The 17,538-nt window shown below is 41.7% G+C and overlaps 1 protein-coding gene across 1 annotated transcript in view; it reads right to left on the bottom strand.

The window, feature by feature from the left end:
• ADARB2 (adenosine deaminase RNA specific B2 (inactive)) overlaps positions 1-17,538 on the bottom strand; it is a 718,056-nt gene that overhangs the window by 586,938 nt on the left and 113,580 nt on the right. The window lies entirely within an intron of this gene.

Below are 17,538 nucleotides of genomic sequence, written 5' to 3'. Positions count from 1 at the left end.
GGATAAAATGTCTAGGGGCGGAATACCCCTTTAAGCACTAGCATTGAGCAAGATACAGTGTAGGCACTAAGGATAGGTTCACCATTATTTGGAAGAAGCTACAATGGAGCCCAATAGTTTGTTGGGTGCTAGTGGAATGAATCCTTATATAATAAAACAGATTTGAATGCAGACGTGTACAGATCCTTCTATTAATGGGCAGGGATTTTTACCATTCAATCTGATTTTCAGTTAAATTCCATATGGAATGATACATACCGTACTAAGTTCCAGGCACCAAGCAAAGCAATCATGTTATGTGGATATCCTATCCAGTATAGTGTATGTACAAGTTGGAAAAAAATGGCAAAAAAAAATGGCAAAAAAAATGTACAATAACCTAAAGTAAATACAAACTTCGGTTTACCCTACTGTAATTTATTCTATTCCCATTTTCCTCTTAAAGCATAATTAGACAAGATTAATAAGGCAATAGTGTATTACAAAGACAAATTGGTGATTTCAGGCTCCTCAGAACGGCATTTGTCTGAAATATCAGAGGACAGATTGGCCTTCATCCCAGACTGGAAAAAGCCAAAAGAATGTATATACGGAACAACAAAAAATTGTTATATTAATTTTCTTCCTTCAACTCCCAACTCCCTTGTAATACAAACGTGTGTTACACTAAAACGATCCCGCTTCTTGGATCTACTCCAGAATAGAAGAAAGCTTAGAAAATATTAATGTTTCAATGAACAAAAAAATTAGTTTCCAGTGATTCCTCTTTCCAGGGTTTGTTTTTTGGAAGAAAATAAAACCCTCTTTACTGTTAATCACTTAATGAAGGCATGGATTTACTAGAGTGGATGAGAGGAGACGGCACTACTATGTGTTCTGGCTATACACTTACAAAAGCAATATAGATATGGAAAAAGGCGAACAAAAGAATCAAGAAAATCTAAAAGTAAAGCAAAAAATATCTGTTATAAGAAAGCTGTTAAACACCTGTGCATAGAAACAATGAAGCCATTGCCCATAACAACCAATAAGATGGCAGCTTTCTGTTTTCAGAGACCTTTTTAAACAAAACAAAACAATCTGATTGGTTGCCATGAGCAACGGCTCTATTGTTACTCCGCAAAGGTTTTGATATACACATATCTCCCCATTCATGTGTAGAACAAACCAAAGAGTGCTCCGCCCCTAGACCCTATTCATAGTACAAGTTGACACACAAGGTGTGACTTGACACACACACACACACATATATATATATACACACACACGAGGGGGAAAAAAAGTATTTAGTCAGCCACCAATTGAGCAAGTTCTCCACTTAAAAAGATGAGAGAGGCCTGTAATATTCATCATAGGTATACCTCAACTATGAGAGACAGAATGAGAAAAAAAATCTAATTATGGTGGAAAATAAGTATTTGGTCAATAACAAAAGTTCATCTCAATACTTTGTTATATACCCTTTGTTGGCAATGACAGAGGTCAAACATTTTCTGTAAGTCTTCACAAGGTTTTCACACACTGTTGCTGGTATTTCGGCCCATTCCTCCATGCAGATCTCCTCTAGAGCAGTGATGTTTTGGGGCTGTCGCTGGGCAACATGGACTTTCAACTCCCTCCAAAGGATTTCTATGGGGTTGAGATCTGGAGACTGGCTAGGACACTCCAGGACCTTGAAATGCTTCTTGTGTTTGGGATCATTGTCATGCTGAAAGACCCAGCCACGTTTCATCTTCAATGCCCTTGCTAATGGGAGGAGGTTTTCACTCAAAATCTCACGATACATGGCCCCATTCATTCTTTCCTTTACATGGATCAGTCGTCCTGGTTACTTGGCAGAAAAACAGTCCCAAACCATGATGTTTCCACCCCATGCTGCACAGTAGGTATGGTGTTCTTTGGATGCAACTCAACATTCTTTCTCCTCCAAACACAATGAGTTGAGTTTTTACCAAAAATTCTACTTTGGTTTCATCTGACCATGAGACATTCTCCCATTATTCTTCTGGATCACCCAAATGCTCTCTAGCAAACTTCAGACTAGCAATCTTGCTTGACTGTAGGTGACCAAATACATATTTTCCACCATCATTTGCAAATAAATTCTTTACAAATCAGGCAATGTGATTTTATGGATTTTTTTTTCTCATTATGTCTCTCATAGTTGATGTATACCTATGATGACAATTACAGGCCTCTCATCTTTCTAAGTGGGAGAACTTGCACAATTGTGGCTGACTAAATACTTTTTCGCCCCACTGTATTTACACAGTTGTCATTAGCATTTTAGAATTTAGTAGGCATAAATACTGAAAAAAAATGTGTATAGTAGAAAAGTCTAACGTAACCTCTTGTATTTGCTGTCCACCTACTCATGGTATTAGAGCTGTGGAAGACATTTGGCTTTAAAAGCCTCTTTCCCACTTTACAGTCAGTAAATATACTGTGAGTTGGCAAGACTGCCCTCTCTAGAAGGCCGGGGAGACGGAACGCATGTTTGTCACACAATGCCGTACATCTAAAATTCAACAAGAACCAATATTTCAACACTTGACAAATTTTTATTCTGCATAAACAGAAGATGCTGAGCATTAAAATATTCTGGACGACCAACAATACTCTATAAAGATTTATTGGGCATGAGGAATACGGAACTTTGAGCGAAATGACTCTGCAGAATAGGATTGCAATGAGAGCAGTGACCTATTTTATTCATATGTAAACTAAGTGCTGAAAATATTGGTTCTCAAAATCTAGTGTTACTGGAACTCTGAGGACGGGCGGTCAAATGTCCATCGGATTTCAGTGTTCAATACTTTATGGACTCGAATGCCAACATAAGTGTTTCCCAACCCGCTGTCGCAAAAGTACAACTCTTAGCATGCTGGGAGTTGTAGATTTGTAACAGCTGAAGACGCCCCGCTTGGGAAACACTGGCCTACACTTATGTTCAGTAGAAGAATGTGCAGTATGAACATTATAAAGTCCATTTTAGATGATTCATCTCTTAAAAGACAAAAAATTATATATATATATATATATATATATATATATATTATAAATAAAAAGGTTAACCCTTTATTGACCAATGTCTCCCTCCAAGAATTATCATTTTAAAACTATTTACATAAGGGCTTTTTTTTCTTAACCCCTTAAGGACCAAGGACGTACCGGTACGTCCTTGGTCCTGCTCTTCTGATATAACGCGGGGTTACACAGTAACCCCGCGTCATATCATGGCGGGCCCGGCGTCATAGTGAAGCCGGGACCCGCCTCTAATAGCGCGCAGCGCCGATCGCGGCTAAAAGTGAAAGTGAAAGTTCCCGGCTAGCTCAGTCGGGCTGTTCGGGATAGCCGCGGCTAATCGCGGCATCCCGAACAGCTGACAGGACAGCGGGAGGGCCCCTACCTGCCTCCTCGCTGTCCGATCGCCGAATGACTGCTCAGTGCCTGAGATCCAGGCATGAGCAGTCATGCGGCAGAATCGTTGATCACTGGTTTCTTATGAGAAACCAGTGATCAACATAGAAGATCAGTGTGTGCAGTGTTATAGGTCCCTATGGGACCTATAACACTGCAAAAAAAAAGTGAAAAAAAAAAGTGAATAAAGATCATTTAACTCCTCCCCTATTAAAAGTTTGAATCACCCCCCTTTTCCAATAAAAAAAAAAACACAGTGTAAATAAAAATAAAAATAAACATATGTGGTATCACCGCGTGCGGAAATGTCCGAATTATAAAAATATATCATTAATTAAACCGCTCGGTCAATGGCGTGCGCGCAAAAAAATTCCAAAGTCCAAAATAGTGAATTTTTGGTCACTTTTTATATCATTTAAAAATGAATAAAAAGTGATCAATAAGTCCTATCAATGCAAAAATGGTACCGTTAAAAACTTCAGATCACGGCGCAAAAAATGAGCCCTCATACCGCCCCATACACGGAAAAATAAAAAAGTTATAGGGGTCAGAAGATGAAAATTTTAAACGTATTAATTTTCCTGCATGTAGTTATGATTTTTTCCAGAAGTCCGACAAAATCAAACCTATATAAGTAGGGTATCATTTTAATCGTATGGACCTACAGAATACATATGAGGTGTCATTTTTACCAAAAAATGTACTACGTAGAAACGGAAGCCCCCAAAAATTACAAAACAGCGTTTTTTTTTCAATTTTGTCGCACAATGATTTTTTTTCCCACTTCACCATAGATTTTTGGGCAAAATGACTGATGTCATTACAAAGTAGAATTGGTGGCGCAAAAAATAAGCCATCATATGGATTTTTAGGTGTAAATTTGAAAGAGTTATGATTTTTTAAAGGCAAGGAGCAAAAAACGAAAATGCAAAAACGGAAAAACCTCCGGTCCTTAAGGGGTTAAAGTTGAAGGTTTTTAATGGCACCCTTTGGGGGTTACGTGTGGCTTGTTGAGTACTCTTGGTTCCATTTATTTATTTAATTTTTTTTTTTGAGGGGAGGTTCTTTTTATTTTCATAACATTTACTATGTGGAAAAAATAATCAAATAATTTTATAGTTTTTAAAAAATCTTTTATATGAAACAAAAATTATTATGGGGTACATGTGGGGTCTGGGGGGATTTTTCTTTAATATAATAAAATTGTATTTTACAAAATTTTACTTTTAGTTTTTATTCAGTCCCACAAGGGAGCATGCAATTTCGCGATCGCTTATATAATACACTGCACTACTACTGTAGTGCAATGTGTTATCCTGTCAACCTAATGCTGACAGGAAACCTATCTGACCCCGCCGGTGGCATCGCTGAGTAGGCACAAATACATGCCTCAATTAGGCCTTTTGCTTTCATGGAAGCCCATCCACATCCCAGGGATCATGTCAACGGGGGCAATAAGGTGATCGATGCCCAGAAACCACTAAGATGGTGCAATCACAATTTTACCATAACATCTAAGGGGTTAAACTACAAAGTTCATTGGTTTCCGTGCCCCTGGTAGTAAAGCAAGTGCCCTGCTATCGCTGAGCTCCCATTATATTTATCACAGGGGACCTGCGCAAGGATACTTCTGCCCCACTGACAACAGTCATTAAGGGGTTAATGTAATAAATATGAACAGTAATCATTGATTAGGAAATAATACCCATTGGATCAGGGGAAACATTACAAAAAAAAATAGGGGGGGGGGGGGGAGATGTATCATTGTTGACTTTGAAAAGTGAGTTTTGCAGTGATTTTTGTTTTGCTTTCGTTTTTCTTATGTGTGACACATTTATCATGCTATCAAGGGGGGGTGATAAATTGGCGCACATAAGCAAAAAAAACTATCAATTACTTCAGAACACCATTTTGTATGTTTCCTCCAACTTTTCTGCACTTTTTTGCGAGACTTTTTAACCCCTTAACGACCATGAACGTAAATGTACGTCCTGGACAAAGACATACATTTACGTCCTGTGTATGACCACGAGCATCGGAACGGTGCTCGCGTCATACACGGCAGGTTCTGGCTGCTAGCAGCGGGGACCCGCCAATAACGACCGACATCCGCGATCGTGCGGATGTCTGCCATTAACACCTCAGAAGCCGTGATCAATACAGATCACGGCATCTGTGGCAGTGCGGTACTTTGAATGGATGATCGGATCGCGCGCAGCACTGCCGCGGCGATCCTATCATCCAGCATGGTGGCCGGTGGTCCCCTCACCTGGCTCCTGCCGTCTACCGGGGTCTTCTGCTCTGATCGAGCAGACCAGAGCAGAAGATAGCCGATAATACTGATCAGTGCTATGTCCTATGCATAGCACTGAACAGTATTGGCAATCAAATTATTGCTATAGATAGTTCCCTGTGAGGACATTAAAAGTGTAAAAAAAAAGTTGAAAAATGTAAAAATAAAAAGTAAAAAGAAAGTTTTTCCCATTTTACCGTCAAAAAGCGTATTTTTTTTAAATAAACATATTTAGTATCGCCGTGTGAGTAAATGTACAAACTATCAAAATATAATGTTAATGATTCCGTACGGGGAACGGCGTAAACGTAAAAAAAAAAATTCCAAAATAGATGCTTTTTTATAAAATTTTGTTAACATTTTTTTTTTTTAGAAAAAATGTATTCAAAGATTTATATAAGCAAATATGGTATCAATAAAAAGTACAGATCACGGTGTAAAAAATGAGCCCTCATACCGCTGCTTATACGGAAAAATGAAAAAGTTATAGGTCTTCAAAATAGGGGTATTTTAAACGTACTAATTTGGTTAAACAGTTTGCGATTTTTTTAAGCACAACAGTAATAGAAAAGTACGTTATCATGGGTATCATTTTAATTGTATTGACCCAAAGAATAAAGAACATGTCATTTTTACCGTAAATTGTACGTTGCGGTTTTCTTTTTAATTTCCCCACACAAATAGTACTTTCTTGGTTGGGCGCCATACATTTTATGGTAAAGTGAGTGATGGCATTACAACGGACAACTGGTCGCGCAAAAAACAAGCCCTCATACTAGTCTGTGGATGAAAATATAAAAGAGTTATGATTTTTTGAAGGCGAGGAGGAAAAAATGAAAACGTAAAAATTAAATTGTCCTTAAGAGTCCTTAAGGCCCAAATGGGCTGCGTCCTTAAAGGGGTACTCTGGCCCTAGACATCTTATCCCCTATCCAAAGGATAGGGGATAAGATGTCAGATCACCGCGGTCCTCTGTGCTGTAATGATCCCGGGGACTGCGGCGATCTGACATCTTATCCCTTATCCTTTGGATATGGGATAAGATGTCTAGGGGCGGAGTACTCCTTTAAGGGGTTAAGGTTGCAGCGAGGCAATACTCTCTTGATATTTTGTCTTTAAAGGTAGGAGGAAGATGTGATACTGATAAATTAGGATTCATTTTCTGATTAGTCGGAGTTAAGTAGCGCTTAGACGCTGCTTTCCTTGGACTTAGATGGTGACAGCTCTCCAAGTGGTTGATTTATTGACCGATTGCCTCATGATTCTACTATTAAACTGCGATTTGTCCTCCGAGGATAACAACAGTCCCTAAATGTCATTTATGCATTAAAACTGCACTATTTGCCAAATAATGTCTTTTTCCTTCTTTTTCTTTTTTCCTTTCTTTTAGTTTAGTCAGCACGGACATTGTCAGAAACTGGGCTGAGAAAGTGGAAGTAGAAATCCTGCTGGGAATTGTATGAAGCAGGTTCCATGTCTTAATCTTCATATATGACATTATAAAAGTACGGGGAAACTGTGCAGGGATTCAGATATCAAGAGCTTTTATTGTTTTATGCAAAAAAACAACAACAAAAAAAAAACACTTAAGAAGTTTACAAAATGATATTTTGCAGAAATTCTGTGTTTTGCAAATCAATGGGACAGTGTATGGAAGCTTATGATTACTCTTAAAGGGGTACTTCGGTGGAAAACTTTTTTTTATTAAATCAACTGGTGCCAGAAAGTTAAATAGATTTGTAAATTACTTCGATTAAAAATTCTTAATCCTTCCAGTACTTATCAGCTGCTGTATACTACCGAGGAAATTCTTTTATTTTTGGATTTCTTTTCTGTCACGAACACAGTGCTCTCTGCTGACACCTCTGTCCATTCTAGGAACTGGGGATTTTTTCCTGCTCTGGACAGTTCCTGACATGGTCAGAGGTGTCAGCAGAGAGCACTGTGGCCATGACAAAAAAGAAATTCCAAAAGAAAAGAATTTTCTCTGAGTTTCCGGGATTGGAGACGTAACGTCATTAACATGCTTTGAGGGGGCGTGGCATGATGTCATGAGGGGGCGTGGCATGATGTCACATCTCTAATCCCAGAAACTCTGAGGTTTCCGAGATCGGAGCAGCAGCTTGGCACAGAATGCCGGGTGCTGCACAGAGATTACGGCCGGGGGGAGGGGGGGGGGGGGGTCCCAGCAGAGCACCACCCACAATCAGACATCTTATCCCCTATTCTTTTGATAGGGGATAAGATGTCTATGGCTGAAATGCCCCTTTAGCTGATATGGGGCCTGAACAAATATAGGGGTCTGGTCTGAGATCTAATATTAACGGGGTACTCCGGAGGGGAAAAAAATGGTAAATCGAATCCTGGTGTCCCAACACCAAAGGCTGTACTGTGGGCTAAAGATTGCCTCGGGTAACCCTGCTGTCTATATGTTGGGCCCATTGCTCCATTGTCTAACCTGTTACAAAGTGAGTTATTGCTGTGTCATGTTTTGTGTAATTTATGCTCTGTACCTATAAGGGATTGTGGCAGAAGTGACCCTGCCACCAAATCTGAGACCCCCACACCTAGCCCTTATTGTAGTGTAGGGGGTAAGGAGTGGTTAGTGAGGAGCTGCAGTTCAGTTTAGTGTGAGAGGAGAGAGTGAGAGGTGAAGGAGGGGGTGGTCTAGCTAGCATGCTGAGGAGAAGCCTTGGGGGAAGAAGTCTACTAAATTCCACAGCCATGCCAAATCTCAGGAAAAGACCCCAGTGCTCAGGTGAATTGTCAAAACCTGGCGGTAACCAAAGCTCTTAGGGAAGATCTCTACCTCACTCAGTCAAGTCTTTCAAGTCAGCATGTGCTGCTACTAATCTTAAAGCTCCATTCAACAGCAACTACAACTCCCAGAAAGGCGACAGGCTCCCCGGGTTCCACTCTGCCCATCCGTCCAAAGTATGTATTGTTTGAGTTTTCCTACCTCCAGCTAAATAAAGAGACAGTTATCTGTAACCTTGCATTGGTGTATTTATTATCCTGTGCCTGGCCCAGGAGAAGCTGTCATATTCTCAGGCCGTATAGGTTAATGGTGCCCTGGCATCTATCCACCCCGAGTCATGTAACACAAACTGTCTAACTCCCTGTGGTCGCCACAAACTGGTGCCAGAATGCTAAACAGATTTATAAATTACCTCTATTTAAAAATCTTAATCCTTCCAGTACTTATCAGCTGCTTCCAGAGAAAGTAGTGTAGTTCTTTCCAGTCTGCCCACGGTGCTTTCTGCTGCCACCTCTGTCCATGTCAGAAACTGTCCAGGACAGGAGCAAACTCCCATTGCAAACCTCTCCTGCTATGGACTGTTCCTGACATGGACAGAGGTGGCAGCAGAGAGCAATATGGTCAGGCTGAAAAGAACTATACAACTTCCGGAATGATTAAGATTATTAGATATAAGTAATTTACAAATCTGTATAATTTTCTGGGACCAGCTGCTTTGAAATTTTTTTTTCCCTCCGGAGTTACCCCTTTAATTTACAGGCCTGGTGTTTGAATTAATCTAGGGGCCTAGTCTTGGATTTGAATTATTTAGGGATCTGGCCTGGGATCTAATATTGATTTGGGGGCTTGCTTTGGGATCTGGATTTATTAAGAGGTCTCGTCTGCTTAATTTAGGGGTCTGGTCTGAGGTCTGAATTAATGTTGAGATCTAATGTTTGGAATTTGACTTTTATTTTGCTGTATGGGATCTGATTAACTTTGGGATTATGGTCTAAATTGAATTTGTGTGTGATGTCTAAATTAATTTTGGGGTATGAAATTTGGGGTCTTATATAATTTAGCTGAAGCCTCCTTTTTTATTTTGAAAAAAAAAAATTATGAAGTATTCTGGAAAAAAAGAGAATGTTTTCTAATTAATTAAGGCCAGAATGTTATACAAATCTGTAAATTGATTTTCTCTTAACAACTCCAGCTTCCCAGTACTTATGAGCTACTATATGCCGGCTGATTCAGTTGGTGCCGACCACCCTCGGAATCTCTAGCTGGAATAATTTTGGACAAAGATTCCATGTGAACCCAGCCTTAGGGTACGTTCACACGTGCGGATTTTTTAGTGGGTTTTTCACTGCGTATTTGACAGTGGGCGGGCTCTTCTTGGCTGTCCGCAGCATATTTTCCGCGGCGGAATGTACACTGCGGAAAATCCGCCGCAAGCCCCATTGAAGTCAGTAGGGACTGTGGCGGATTTTCCGCAGCGTAAATTCCGCCGCAGAAAATCTGCTGCGGACAGCCGAGAAGAACCCGCCCACTTTCAAATACGCAGCGGGAAAACCCACTAAAAAATCAGCGCGTGTGAACGTACCCTTAGGGTGTATTCACACGGCAGAATTTCAGTTTGCAGATTCCGCCTCAAATTAAAGCCCAAAGACTTCTATGGGATTTTACACTCCCATCCACACTTCTGAATTCCGCTAGCGCAAGTGGAAATTCAGAAGTGTGAACAGAGGTGTAGCGTGGGGGGTGCAGGGGGGCCGGCCGCACTGGGGGGGCGCGCTTGCAATCGCAGCTCTCTGCCCCTGCCTGGCTCACTCTCTCTGCAGTGCTGGCTGTGCGAATCCGATCCGAGCCGCCGGGTCGCCGCCCACTGTGGAGGCAGTGGCGGATCCAGGGGGGGCAGGGGCAATTGCCCCCCCCCCTGAGATTGTTGCCCCTCTTCCTGAACTATCGCATGGTGGAGCGGGAGCTGTCGGCTGTCCCGCTCCACCACCCCTTTCTCATGCCCGTCACCTTTCTCCCACGCCGCGGCTGCTCCATTCCTGCAGTCAGTGAGAGCCAATCACGGCAGGCTGGCGCGATGACATCACATCATCGCGTCGGCGACGGAGATCACGTCCCCGCGGCTCTCACTGACTGCAGGAATGGAGCAGCCGCAGCGTGGGAGAAAGGTGACGGGCGTGAGAAAGGGGAGGGGGGAGGAAATTATAAGTGAGAGGGGCAAATGATGAGTAAGGGTCACATGTCAGGGGGGCATTATATGTGGGGGCACATGACAGGACCCCCCTCCTGTCATGTGCCCCTCATATATAATACCCCATGTCCTGTGCCCCTTTACGTATAATGCCCCCCCCCCTGACATGTGCCCTTCACATATAATGCCCCCTGTCCTGCCCCCTCAGGGGGCATTATATGTGAGGGGCACAGGACATGGGGCATTATATGTGAGGGGCACAGGACAGGGGACATTATAAGTCAGGGTCACATGTCAGGGGGCATTATATGTGGGGGCACATGTCAGGGGGGCATTATATGTGGGGGCACATGACAGGGGGCATTATATGTGAGGGGCACATGACAGGGTGCATTATATGTGAGGGGCACATGTCAGGGGGGCATTATATGAGAGGGGCACATGTCAGGGGGGCATTATATGTGGGGGCACATGGCAGGGGGGCCTTATATGTGAGGGGCACATGTCAGGGGGCAATATATGTGGGGGCACATGACAGGGGCCCCATGTCATGTGCCCATATAATGCCCATATAATGCCCCCCTGACATTTGCCGCTTACTTATAATACCCAAAGTCATGTGCCTTGGATCATCTCCAGGGTATGGTTCCATTTTGATGTTTCGTTTTTGGTCTTGATATTTTTTGTCGTTTACGATGGTTGTGAGACGACATATAATAGCGCTGCCCATGCTCGGTTACTACATTTGTAGATTTGTATTCATAGACCGGCTGAAAATGTGGAGAATGTGTAATGCATGTTCGCACTCAATAAAGTGTTTGAAAATAAACTTGTATTTAGATGCATTTTACTTTAATTACATCAGTATTTTCATAACAAACAATACAAGTGCTTAGGGGGTTAGGGTTTCTTTAACTAATCTAGTGGAAGAGACTCAAGTGCTAAAATCCACGGGTTAGGGGGCGCAAATTACTTGCCTTGCCCCGGGTGCTGACAACCCACGCTACGCCACTGAGTGTGAATGTAAATGAGACTGCGGAGTCCCATAGATGTTTATGGGCTTTAAAGGGGAACTCCACTGAAAAACATATTTTTTTTAATCAACTGGTGCCAGAAAGTTAAACAGATTTGTAAATTACTTCTATTTAAAAATCTTAACCCTTCCAGTACTTATCAGCTGCTGTATGCTCCAGAGAAAGTTCTTTTCTTTTTTAATTTCCTTTCTATCTAACCACAGTGCTCTCTGCTGACACCTCTGTCGATTTTAGGAACTGTCCAGAGCAGGAGCAAATGCCCATACCAAACTATTCCTTCTCTGGACAGTTCCTAAAGTGGACAGAGGTGTCAGCAGAGAGCACTGTGATCAGAGAGAAGGGAAATGAAAAAGAAAAAAAAAGAAAATAACTTCCTGTGGAGCATACAGCAGCTGATAAGTACTGGAAGGATTAAGATTCTAAATAGAAGTATTTTACAACTCTGTTTAACTTTCTGGCACCAGTTGATTTAAAGAAAAATGTTTTCCAGGGGAGTACCCCTTTAATTTAAGGTGGAATTCCACAAACGGGAATTCTGCCGTGTGAATAGACACTTAGGTTCCCAAAACAATAGTGGGATTGCAGTGTTATTGAGGAAGCGTTGTCAGTGCTTGGATGCCTTCTAGACTATCCAGATCGATCTATGGCAAATGACAAAATAATTTACTGTATTTTTCGCCCTATTAGACGCTCCGGCATATAAGACGCACCCAATTTTAAAGGAGGAAAATCTAGAAAAAAGAGATTCTGAACCAAATACAATGTAAAGTATAGGACAGTGATCTTCAACCTGCGGACCTCCAGATGTTGCAAAACTACAACTCCCAGCATGCCCGGTCAGCCGTTGGCTGTCCGGGCATGCCGGGAGTTGTAGTTTTGCAACATCTGGAGGTCCGCAGGTTGAAGACCACTGCATAGGAGGTAATACTCACGTGTCCCAGCCGCTCCAGACCCGTCACCGCTGCCCTGGATGTCGCCCTCCATCACTGTCGCAGTGTCCCTGGGGTGTCCCCGTCGCTCCGGAACGTCTCTGCTGCCCGGTATCCTCGCTCTCCGTGATGACGACAGAGAGTGCCGGCCATGCAGGAGATCCTGGCACGGAGCAGACACCGAGGAGGCAGGTAAGGTCCCTCCCGGTGTCCTGTAAGCTGTTCGGGACGCCGCAATTTCACCGCGGCGGTCCTGAACAGCCCGACTGAACAGCTGGGTTAGTGTCACTTTCCCTTCAGACACGGCGGTCAGCTTTGATTGCCACGTCTGAAGGGTTAATACAGGGCATCACCGCGATCGGTGATGTCCTGTATTAGCCGCGGGTCCCGGCCGTTGATGGATGCAGGGACCGCCGTGATTGGACAGAGTCTTAATGTGTATTTGCCGTATAAGACGCACCAACTTACCAGTTTTGGGGAAGAAAAAGTGCGTCTTATACGGTGAAAAATACGGTACCTAAAAAAAAAAAAAATTTCCATTGAGGTTCTCCATTAAAGTAACTGGGCAGAAGCCTTTTATTTCCGCGGTACAAACACGATGGAACGCACAAACTGAGCATCAGAGACAAAATGTGCAGCGCCAGCAAATCTTCCCAATATACTTTCCTGTGACGAATGGCTCCCTCGATACCAGAGCTGAATTTTTAGAAGCAATTCAGATATATGAAGCATATTTAACCTTCATTTATGTAAAAGATATTGCAATTTGCTTAGCCAGAAATATATTTCTCTGTGAAATAGACTTTCAACGTTAAGGTTTTCTTTCTTAAACCGGAACATATTTTTTAAATGGTCATGTTCCTATCTGTCTCCAATATAACATATTATTACCATTTAAATAGTTTTTTTTTTTTTTTTTTTTTTTCGGAGGGAAAGCGTTTTCCTTTTATTAGCCTTGGCTGGCGGAAAAAAAAAAAAAAAAAAAAGCAAGATTTCCTTCACTTTGCAAAATCTGTCTAAAGATTTGTGTTGGTGAGGTCATGTGAAGGGGATTAGTGAATAGGCCCCTTTCTCCTTCATGTGCCAAGGTGAATGACACAGCGGTCTCCGCTCGCTTCTAGCTATTCTCTTGTGAGACAGATTGCTAAGCTTCTGCTTAGCTTTACATGATTTCGCATGCCAGTCTCTGGGCCATGGGATGAAAAATTACCTTGCTGCCAATATCGGAGCCGGGACACTTCTCTCCACAGCCTCCACCAGATGGGCCTAATTAAACTATTAGCCAATGAACGGCGGCTGATAGCTCCATTAGGAATCCTCCTGTGCTTAAATAAACAGCTCAGAATAAATAGATTTCCCAATTAGAACGCCACGCACGCGTTTCATCTGTCCGCTCCTGGTAAGGCAACATCTCCTAGCAGCAGAAATGACTGCCGCTGACTGGAGGTACGGGGAGATTTCCCAACCTGGTCTACGTTAGGCAAGGTTGACATCAAGTTTTTTTTTCCATCTTAAAGGGGTCCTCGGTGGGAAAAACTTTTTTTTTTTTTTATCAACTGGTTTAAATAAACAGATTAGTAAATTCATCCACAAAAGCAACAGAAAAAGGGGAGAGCACTCTTAAAGGGGTACTACTGTGGAAAACTTTTTTTTTTTTTTTATCAACTCGTGACAGAACGTTAAACAGATTTGTAAATTACTTCTATTAAAAAATCTTAATCCTTCCAGTACTTTTTAGGGGCTGTATACTACAGAGGAAATGTTTATCTTTTTGGATTTCTCTTGTGTCACGACCACAGTGCTCTATGCTGACCTCTGCTGTCCATTTTAGGAACTGTCCAGAGCAGCATATGTTTGCTATGGGAATTTTCTCCTGCTCTGGACAGTTCCTAAAATGAACAGCAGAGGTCAGCAGAGAGCACTGTGGTCGTGACATAAGAGAAATCAAAAAAAATAAACATTTCCTCTGTAGTATATAGCCCCTAAAAAGTACTGGAAGGATTAAGATTTTTTAATAAAAGTAATTTACAAATCTGTTTAACTTTCTGGCACCAGTTGATAAAAAAAAAAGTTTTCCACGATAGTAACCCTTTAAGAGCAATATCACCTTTTATAAGCAAAGCGCTCCTCGGCGACCTCTGTCAGTGTCTCCTGCGGTATGACAGTGTGAAGTAGACAACATAAATACAAAAAAAGAGCACATACGTGCACTCACCGCAAAGCAAAGACAATCAAGCCTGGAGGTCCGGTGACAAAGACGGGGTGACGGGTCTCAGCATTGGCGCTGGCGTGTGGCGCTCGGAGGCTACGACTACGGCTGTTTAGCAGATAGATGCGTGCTTCTTCCAGCCTCAGAGGCCGGAAGAAGCACGGATCTATCTGCGAAGCAGCCGGCGTACCCTCCGAGTGCCACATGCCAGCGCCGATGCCGAGACCCGGCACCTGGTCTTCACCACCGGACCTCCAGGCTTTATTGTCTCTGCTTTGCGGCGAGTGCACGTATGTGCTTTTTTTTGTATTTAGATTTGTAAATTCCCTCTATTTAAAAATCTTAATCCTTAATCCTGTATGCTCCAAAGGAAGTTCTTTTCGTTTTAAATTTCCTTTCAGTCTTACCACAGTGCTCTCTGCTGCCCCCTCTGTCTGTCTCAGGAACTGTCAAGAGCAGGAGCACATCCCCATAGCAAACCTATCCTGCTCAGTTCCTGAGACAGACAGAGGTGTCAGCAGAGAGCACTGTGGTGAGACAGAAAAATAAATTTAAAAATAAAATAATTTCCTGTGGAACATACAGCAGCTGAAAAGTACTGGAAGGATTAAGATTTTTAAATAGAAGGAATTTACAAATCTGTTTTACATTCTGGCACCAGTTGATTTAACAAAAACGTTTTTCACCAGAATACCCCTTTAAGGGTCTATTCCCATGTACATATTTGAGGCACAGGATTTGAAGCTGTGTTTAGTCATTAAAGAGGCACTGTCATTGTTAAAAACTTTTCATATATTGCAGGACTCATTATAATATGACATTTCACAATATACACCTGTTAAAAAAAATTACATTTTCACCTGAATTTCAAGCTCAAAATAGCCACCACTAGGGGTCGCATGTCTTTTAGCCAGACAGACTGGTCTAGATTTTACAGCATACTGGATACCGGCCGTAAAGCATACCGGTATCCAGTATAGGAGATTTCAATTGTGTATGCAAAACTACAGATAAAGGATGTGTGGACATGCTGGGAGCTGTAGTTTTAAAACAGCTGGAGGCAACACTGCTCTAACACAGTTATTTACAAACACTGCAGCTTCAGTTGTTACTAAACTACAACTCCCAGCATGCTGAAATAGTCAAAGCTTTCTCGGACTCCTGAATGACAAAGAAGTTGATCAGACATTCAGGAGTCTGTGAAAGATGAATGACACACATAGTGACAGCTATGCTGATTAGCATCCAGCTTTACTAGGAGAAGATAAAACAGATAGAACATGTATTCCTAAAAATGCTGTACTTTTATCTAAAAAAATCCTTGCACTAATTTTATAAAAATCTATTCTTATATTTATACATTTTATCCTGTTATGAATTCACCATAATGTCTTCTGATTACTGCAGGCAAACTCCAAGTATCTTCCTCTGATACATGACACAGTATAAAACCAGAGAGGAAAGGGTTACAGAGTAGAGAGTACTGATTGGTTGACTGCACAGGCTTGCTCCTGTGAGGGAGACAGACAGACACGCCCCCTCCAGCCTGCACAATGAAACAGTAACTCACCAGCAGATAAATGCTTATATCTCTGGATATATAGGTCCGAGACACATAAAAATGATATGCACATGATCAGGATCGGGTCCTGAGTAACATATCACTTTTTTTCTTTTTTTTGCACTAACGCTTTAAGTTTACATGTTAAGGAGTACTCCGGTGGAAAATACATTTTCAACTGGTGCCAGAAAGGTAAACAGGTTTGTAAATTACTTTGATTTAAAAATCTTAATTCTTAATTCAGGGCTTATCAGCTGCTGTATGCCCAGAGGAAGTTGCGTAGTTCCTTTCTGTCTGACCACAGTGCTCTCTGCTCCCACCTCTGTCCATATCAGGAACTGTCCAGAGCAGGAGAGGATTGCTATGGGCATTTGTTCCTACTCTGATTAGTTCCTGACACGGACAGATGTGTCAGTAGAGAGCACTGTGGTCAGACAGAAAAGAACTACACAATTTCCTCTGGAGCATACAGCAGCTGATAAGTGCTGGAATGATTAAGAGTTTTAAATAGAAGTAATTTACAAATCTGTTGAATTTCTGGTACCAGTTGGTTTCAAAATATAATATGTTTTCCACTGGAGTACCCCTTTAACTCTGCAGCATAAAATCTGCAGCTGTCAAATATGCACAGCATACGTGTGAATATACCCAAATTGTTTTTCTTTTTTGTTGTTTTTTTTTTTTTTTTACAGAAAGCTTTTTACCTGATCTGCGGCATCAGTCTGCACTTTTTTAGGGTGTATTCATACGTACAGTATCCTACGCACATTTGATGTGCAGGATTTGAAGCTGTAGATGTTGTGGTGCAGATTTCAATGTAAATGTCTGAACACAGCATTAAATCTGAAGCTTTAACTGCTGCACATCAGATATGAGCAAGATACTGTATGTGTGAATACATCCTTAAACTGATCTCTAAAAAAAAAAAAAAAACTGAAAAACAACTGCAAGTTTTATTATTATTCTTTTTGTTTTATTGTATAGTGCAGTATAGACTATTATTATAGAATGTAGATGTTCTAGTGTATGCCTTGTGTTTACTTATATTATGTGGCAGGCATGAATTGGCTTCATTTTGGATGTTAATCCATCACTGACATGTTTCTGTTATACCGCCTACATTTCCTATAAATCCTCCATATATGC

The sequence above is a fragment of the Hyla sarda genome, chromosome 5, assembly GCF_029499605.1.
Source record: "Hyla sarda isolate aHylSar1 chromosome 5, aHylSar1.hap1, whole genome shotgun sequence".
In the NCBI taxonomy this organism is placed as follows: Eukaryota; Metazoa; Chordata; class Amphibia; order Anura; family Hylidae; genus Hyla; species Hyla sarda.
This window is presented reverse-complemented; position numbering and strand designations above follow the sequence as displayed.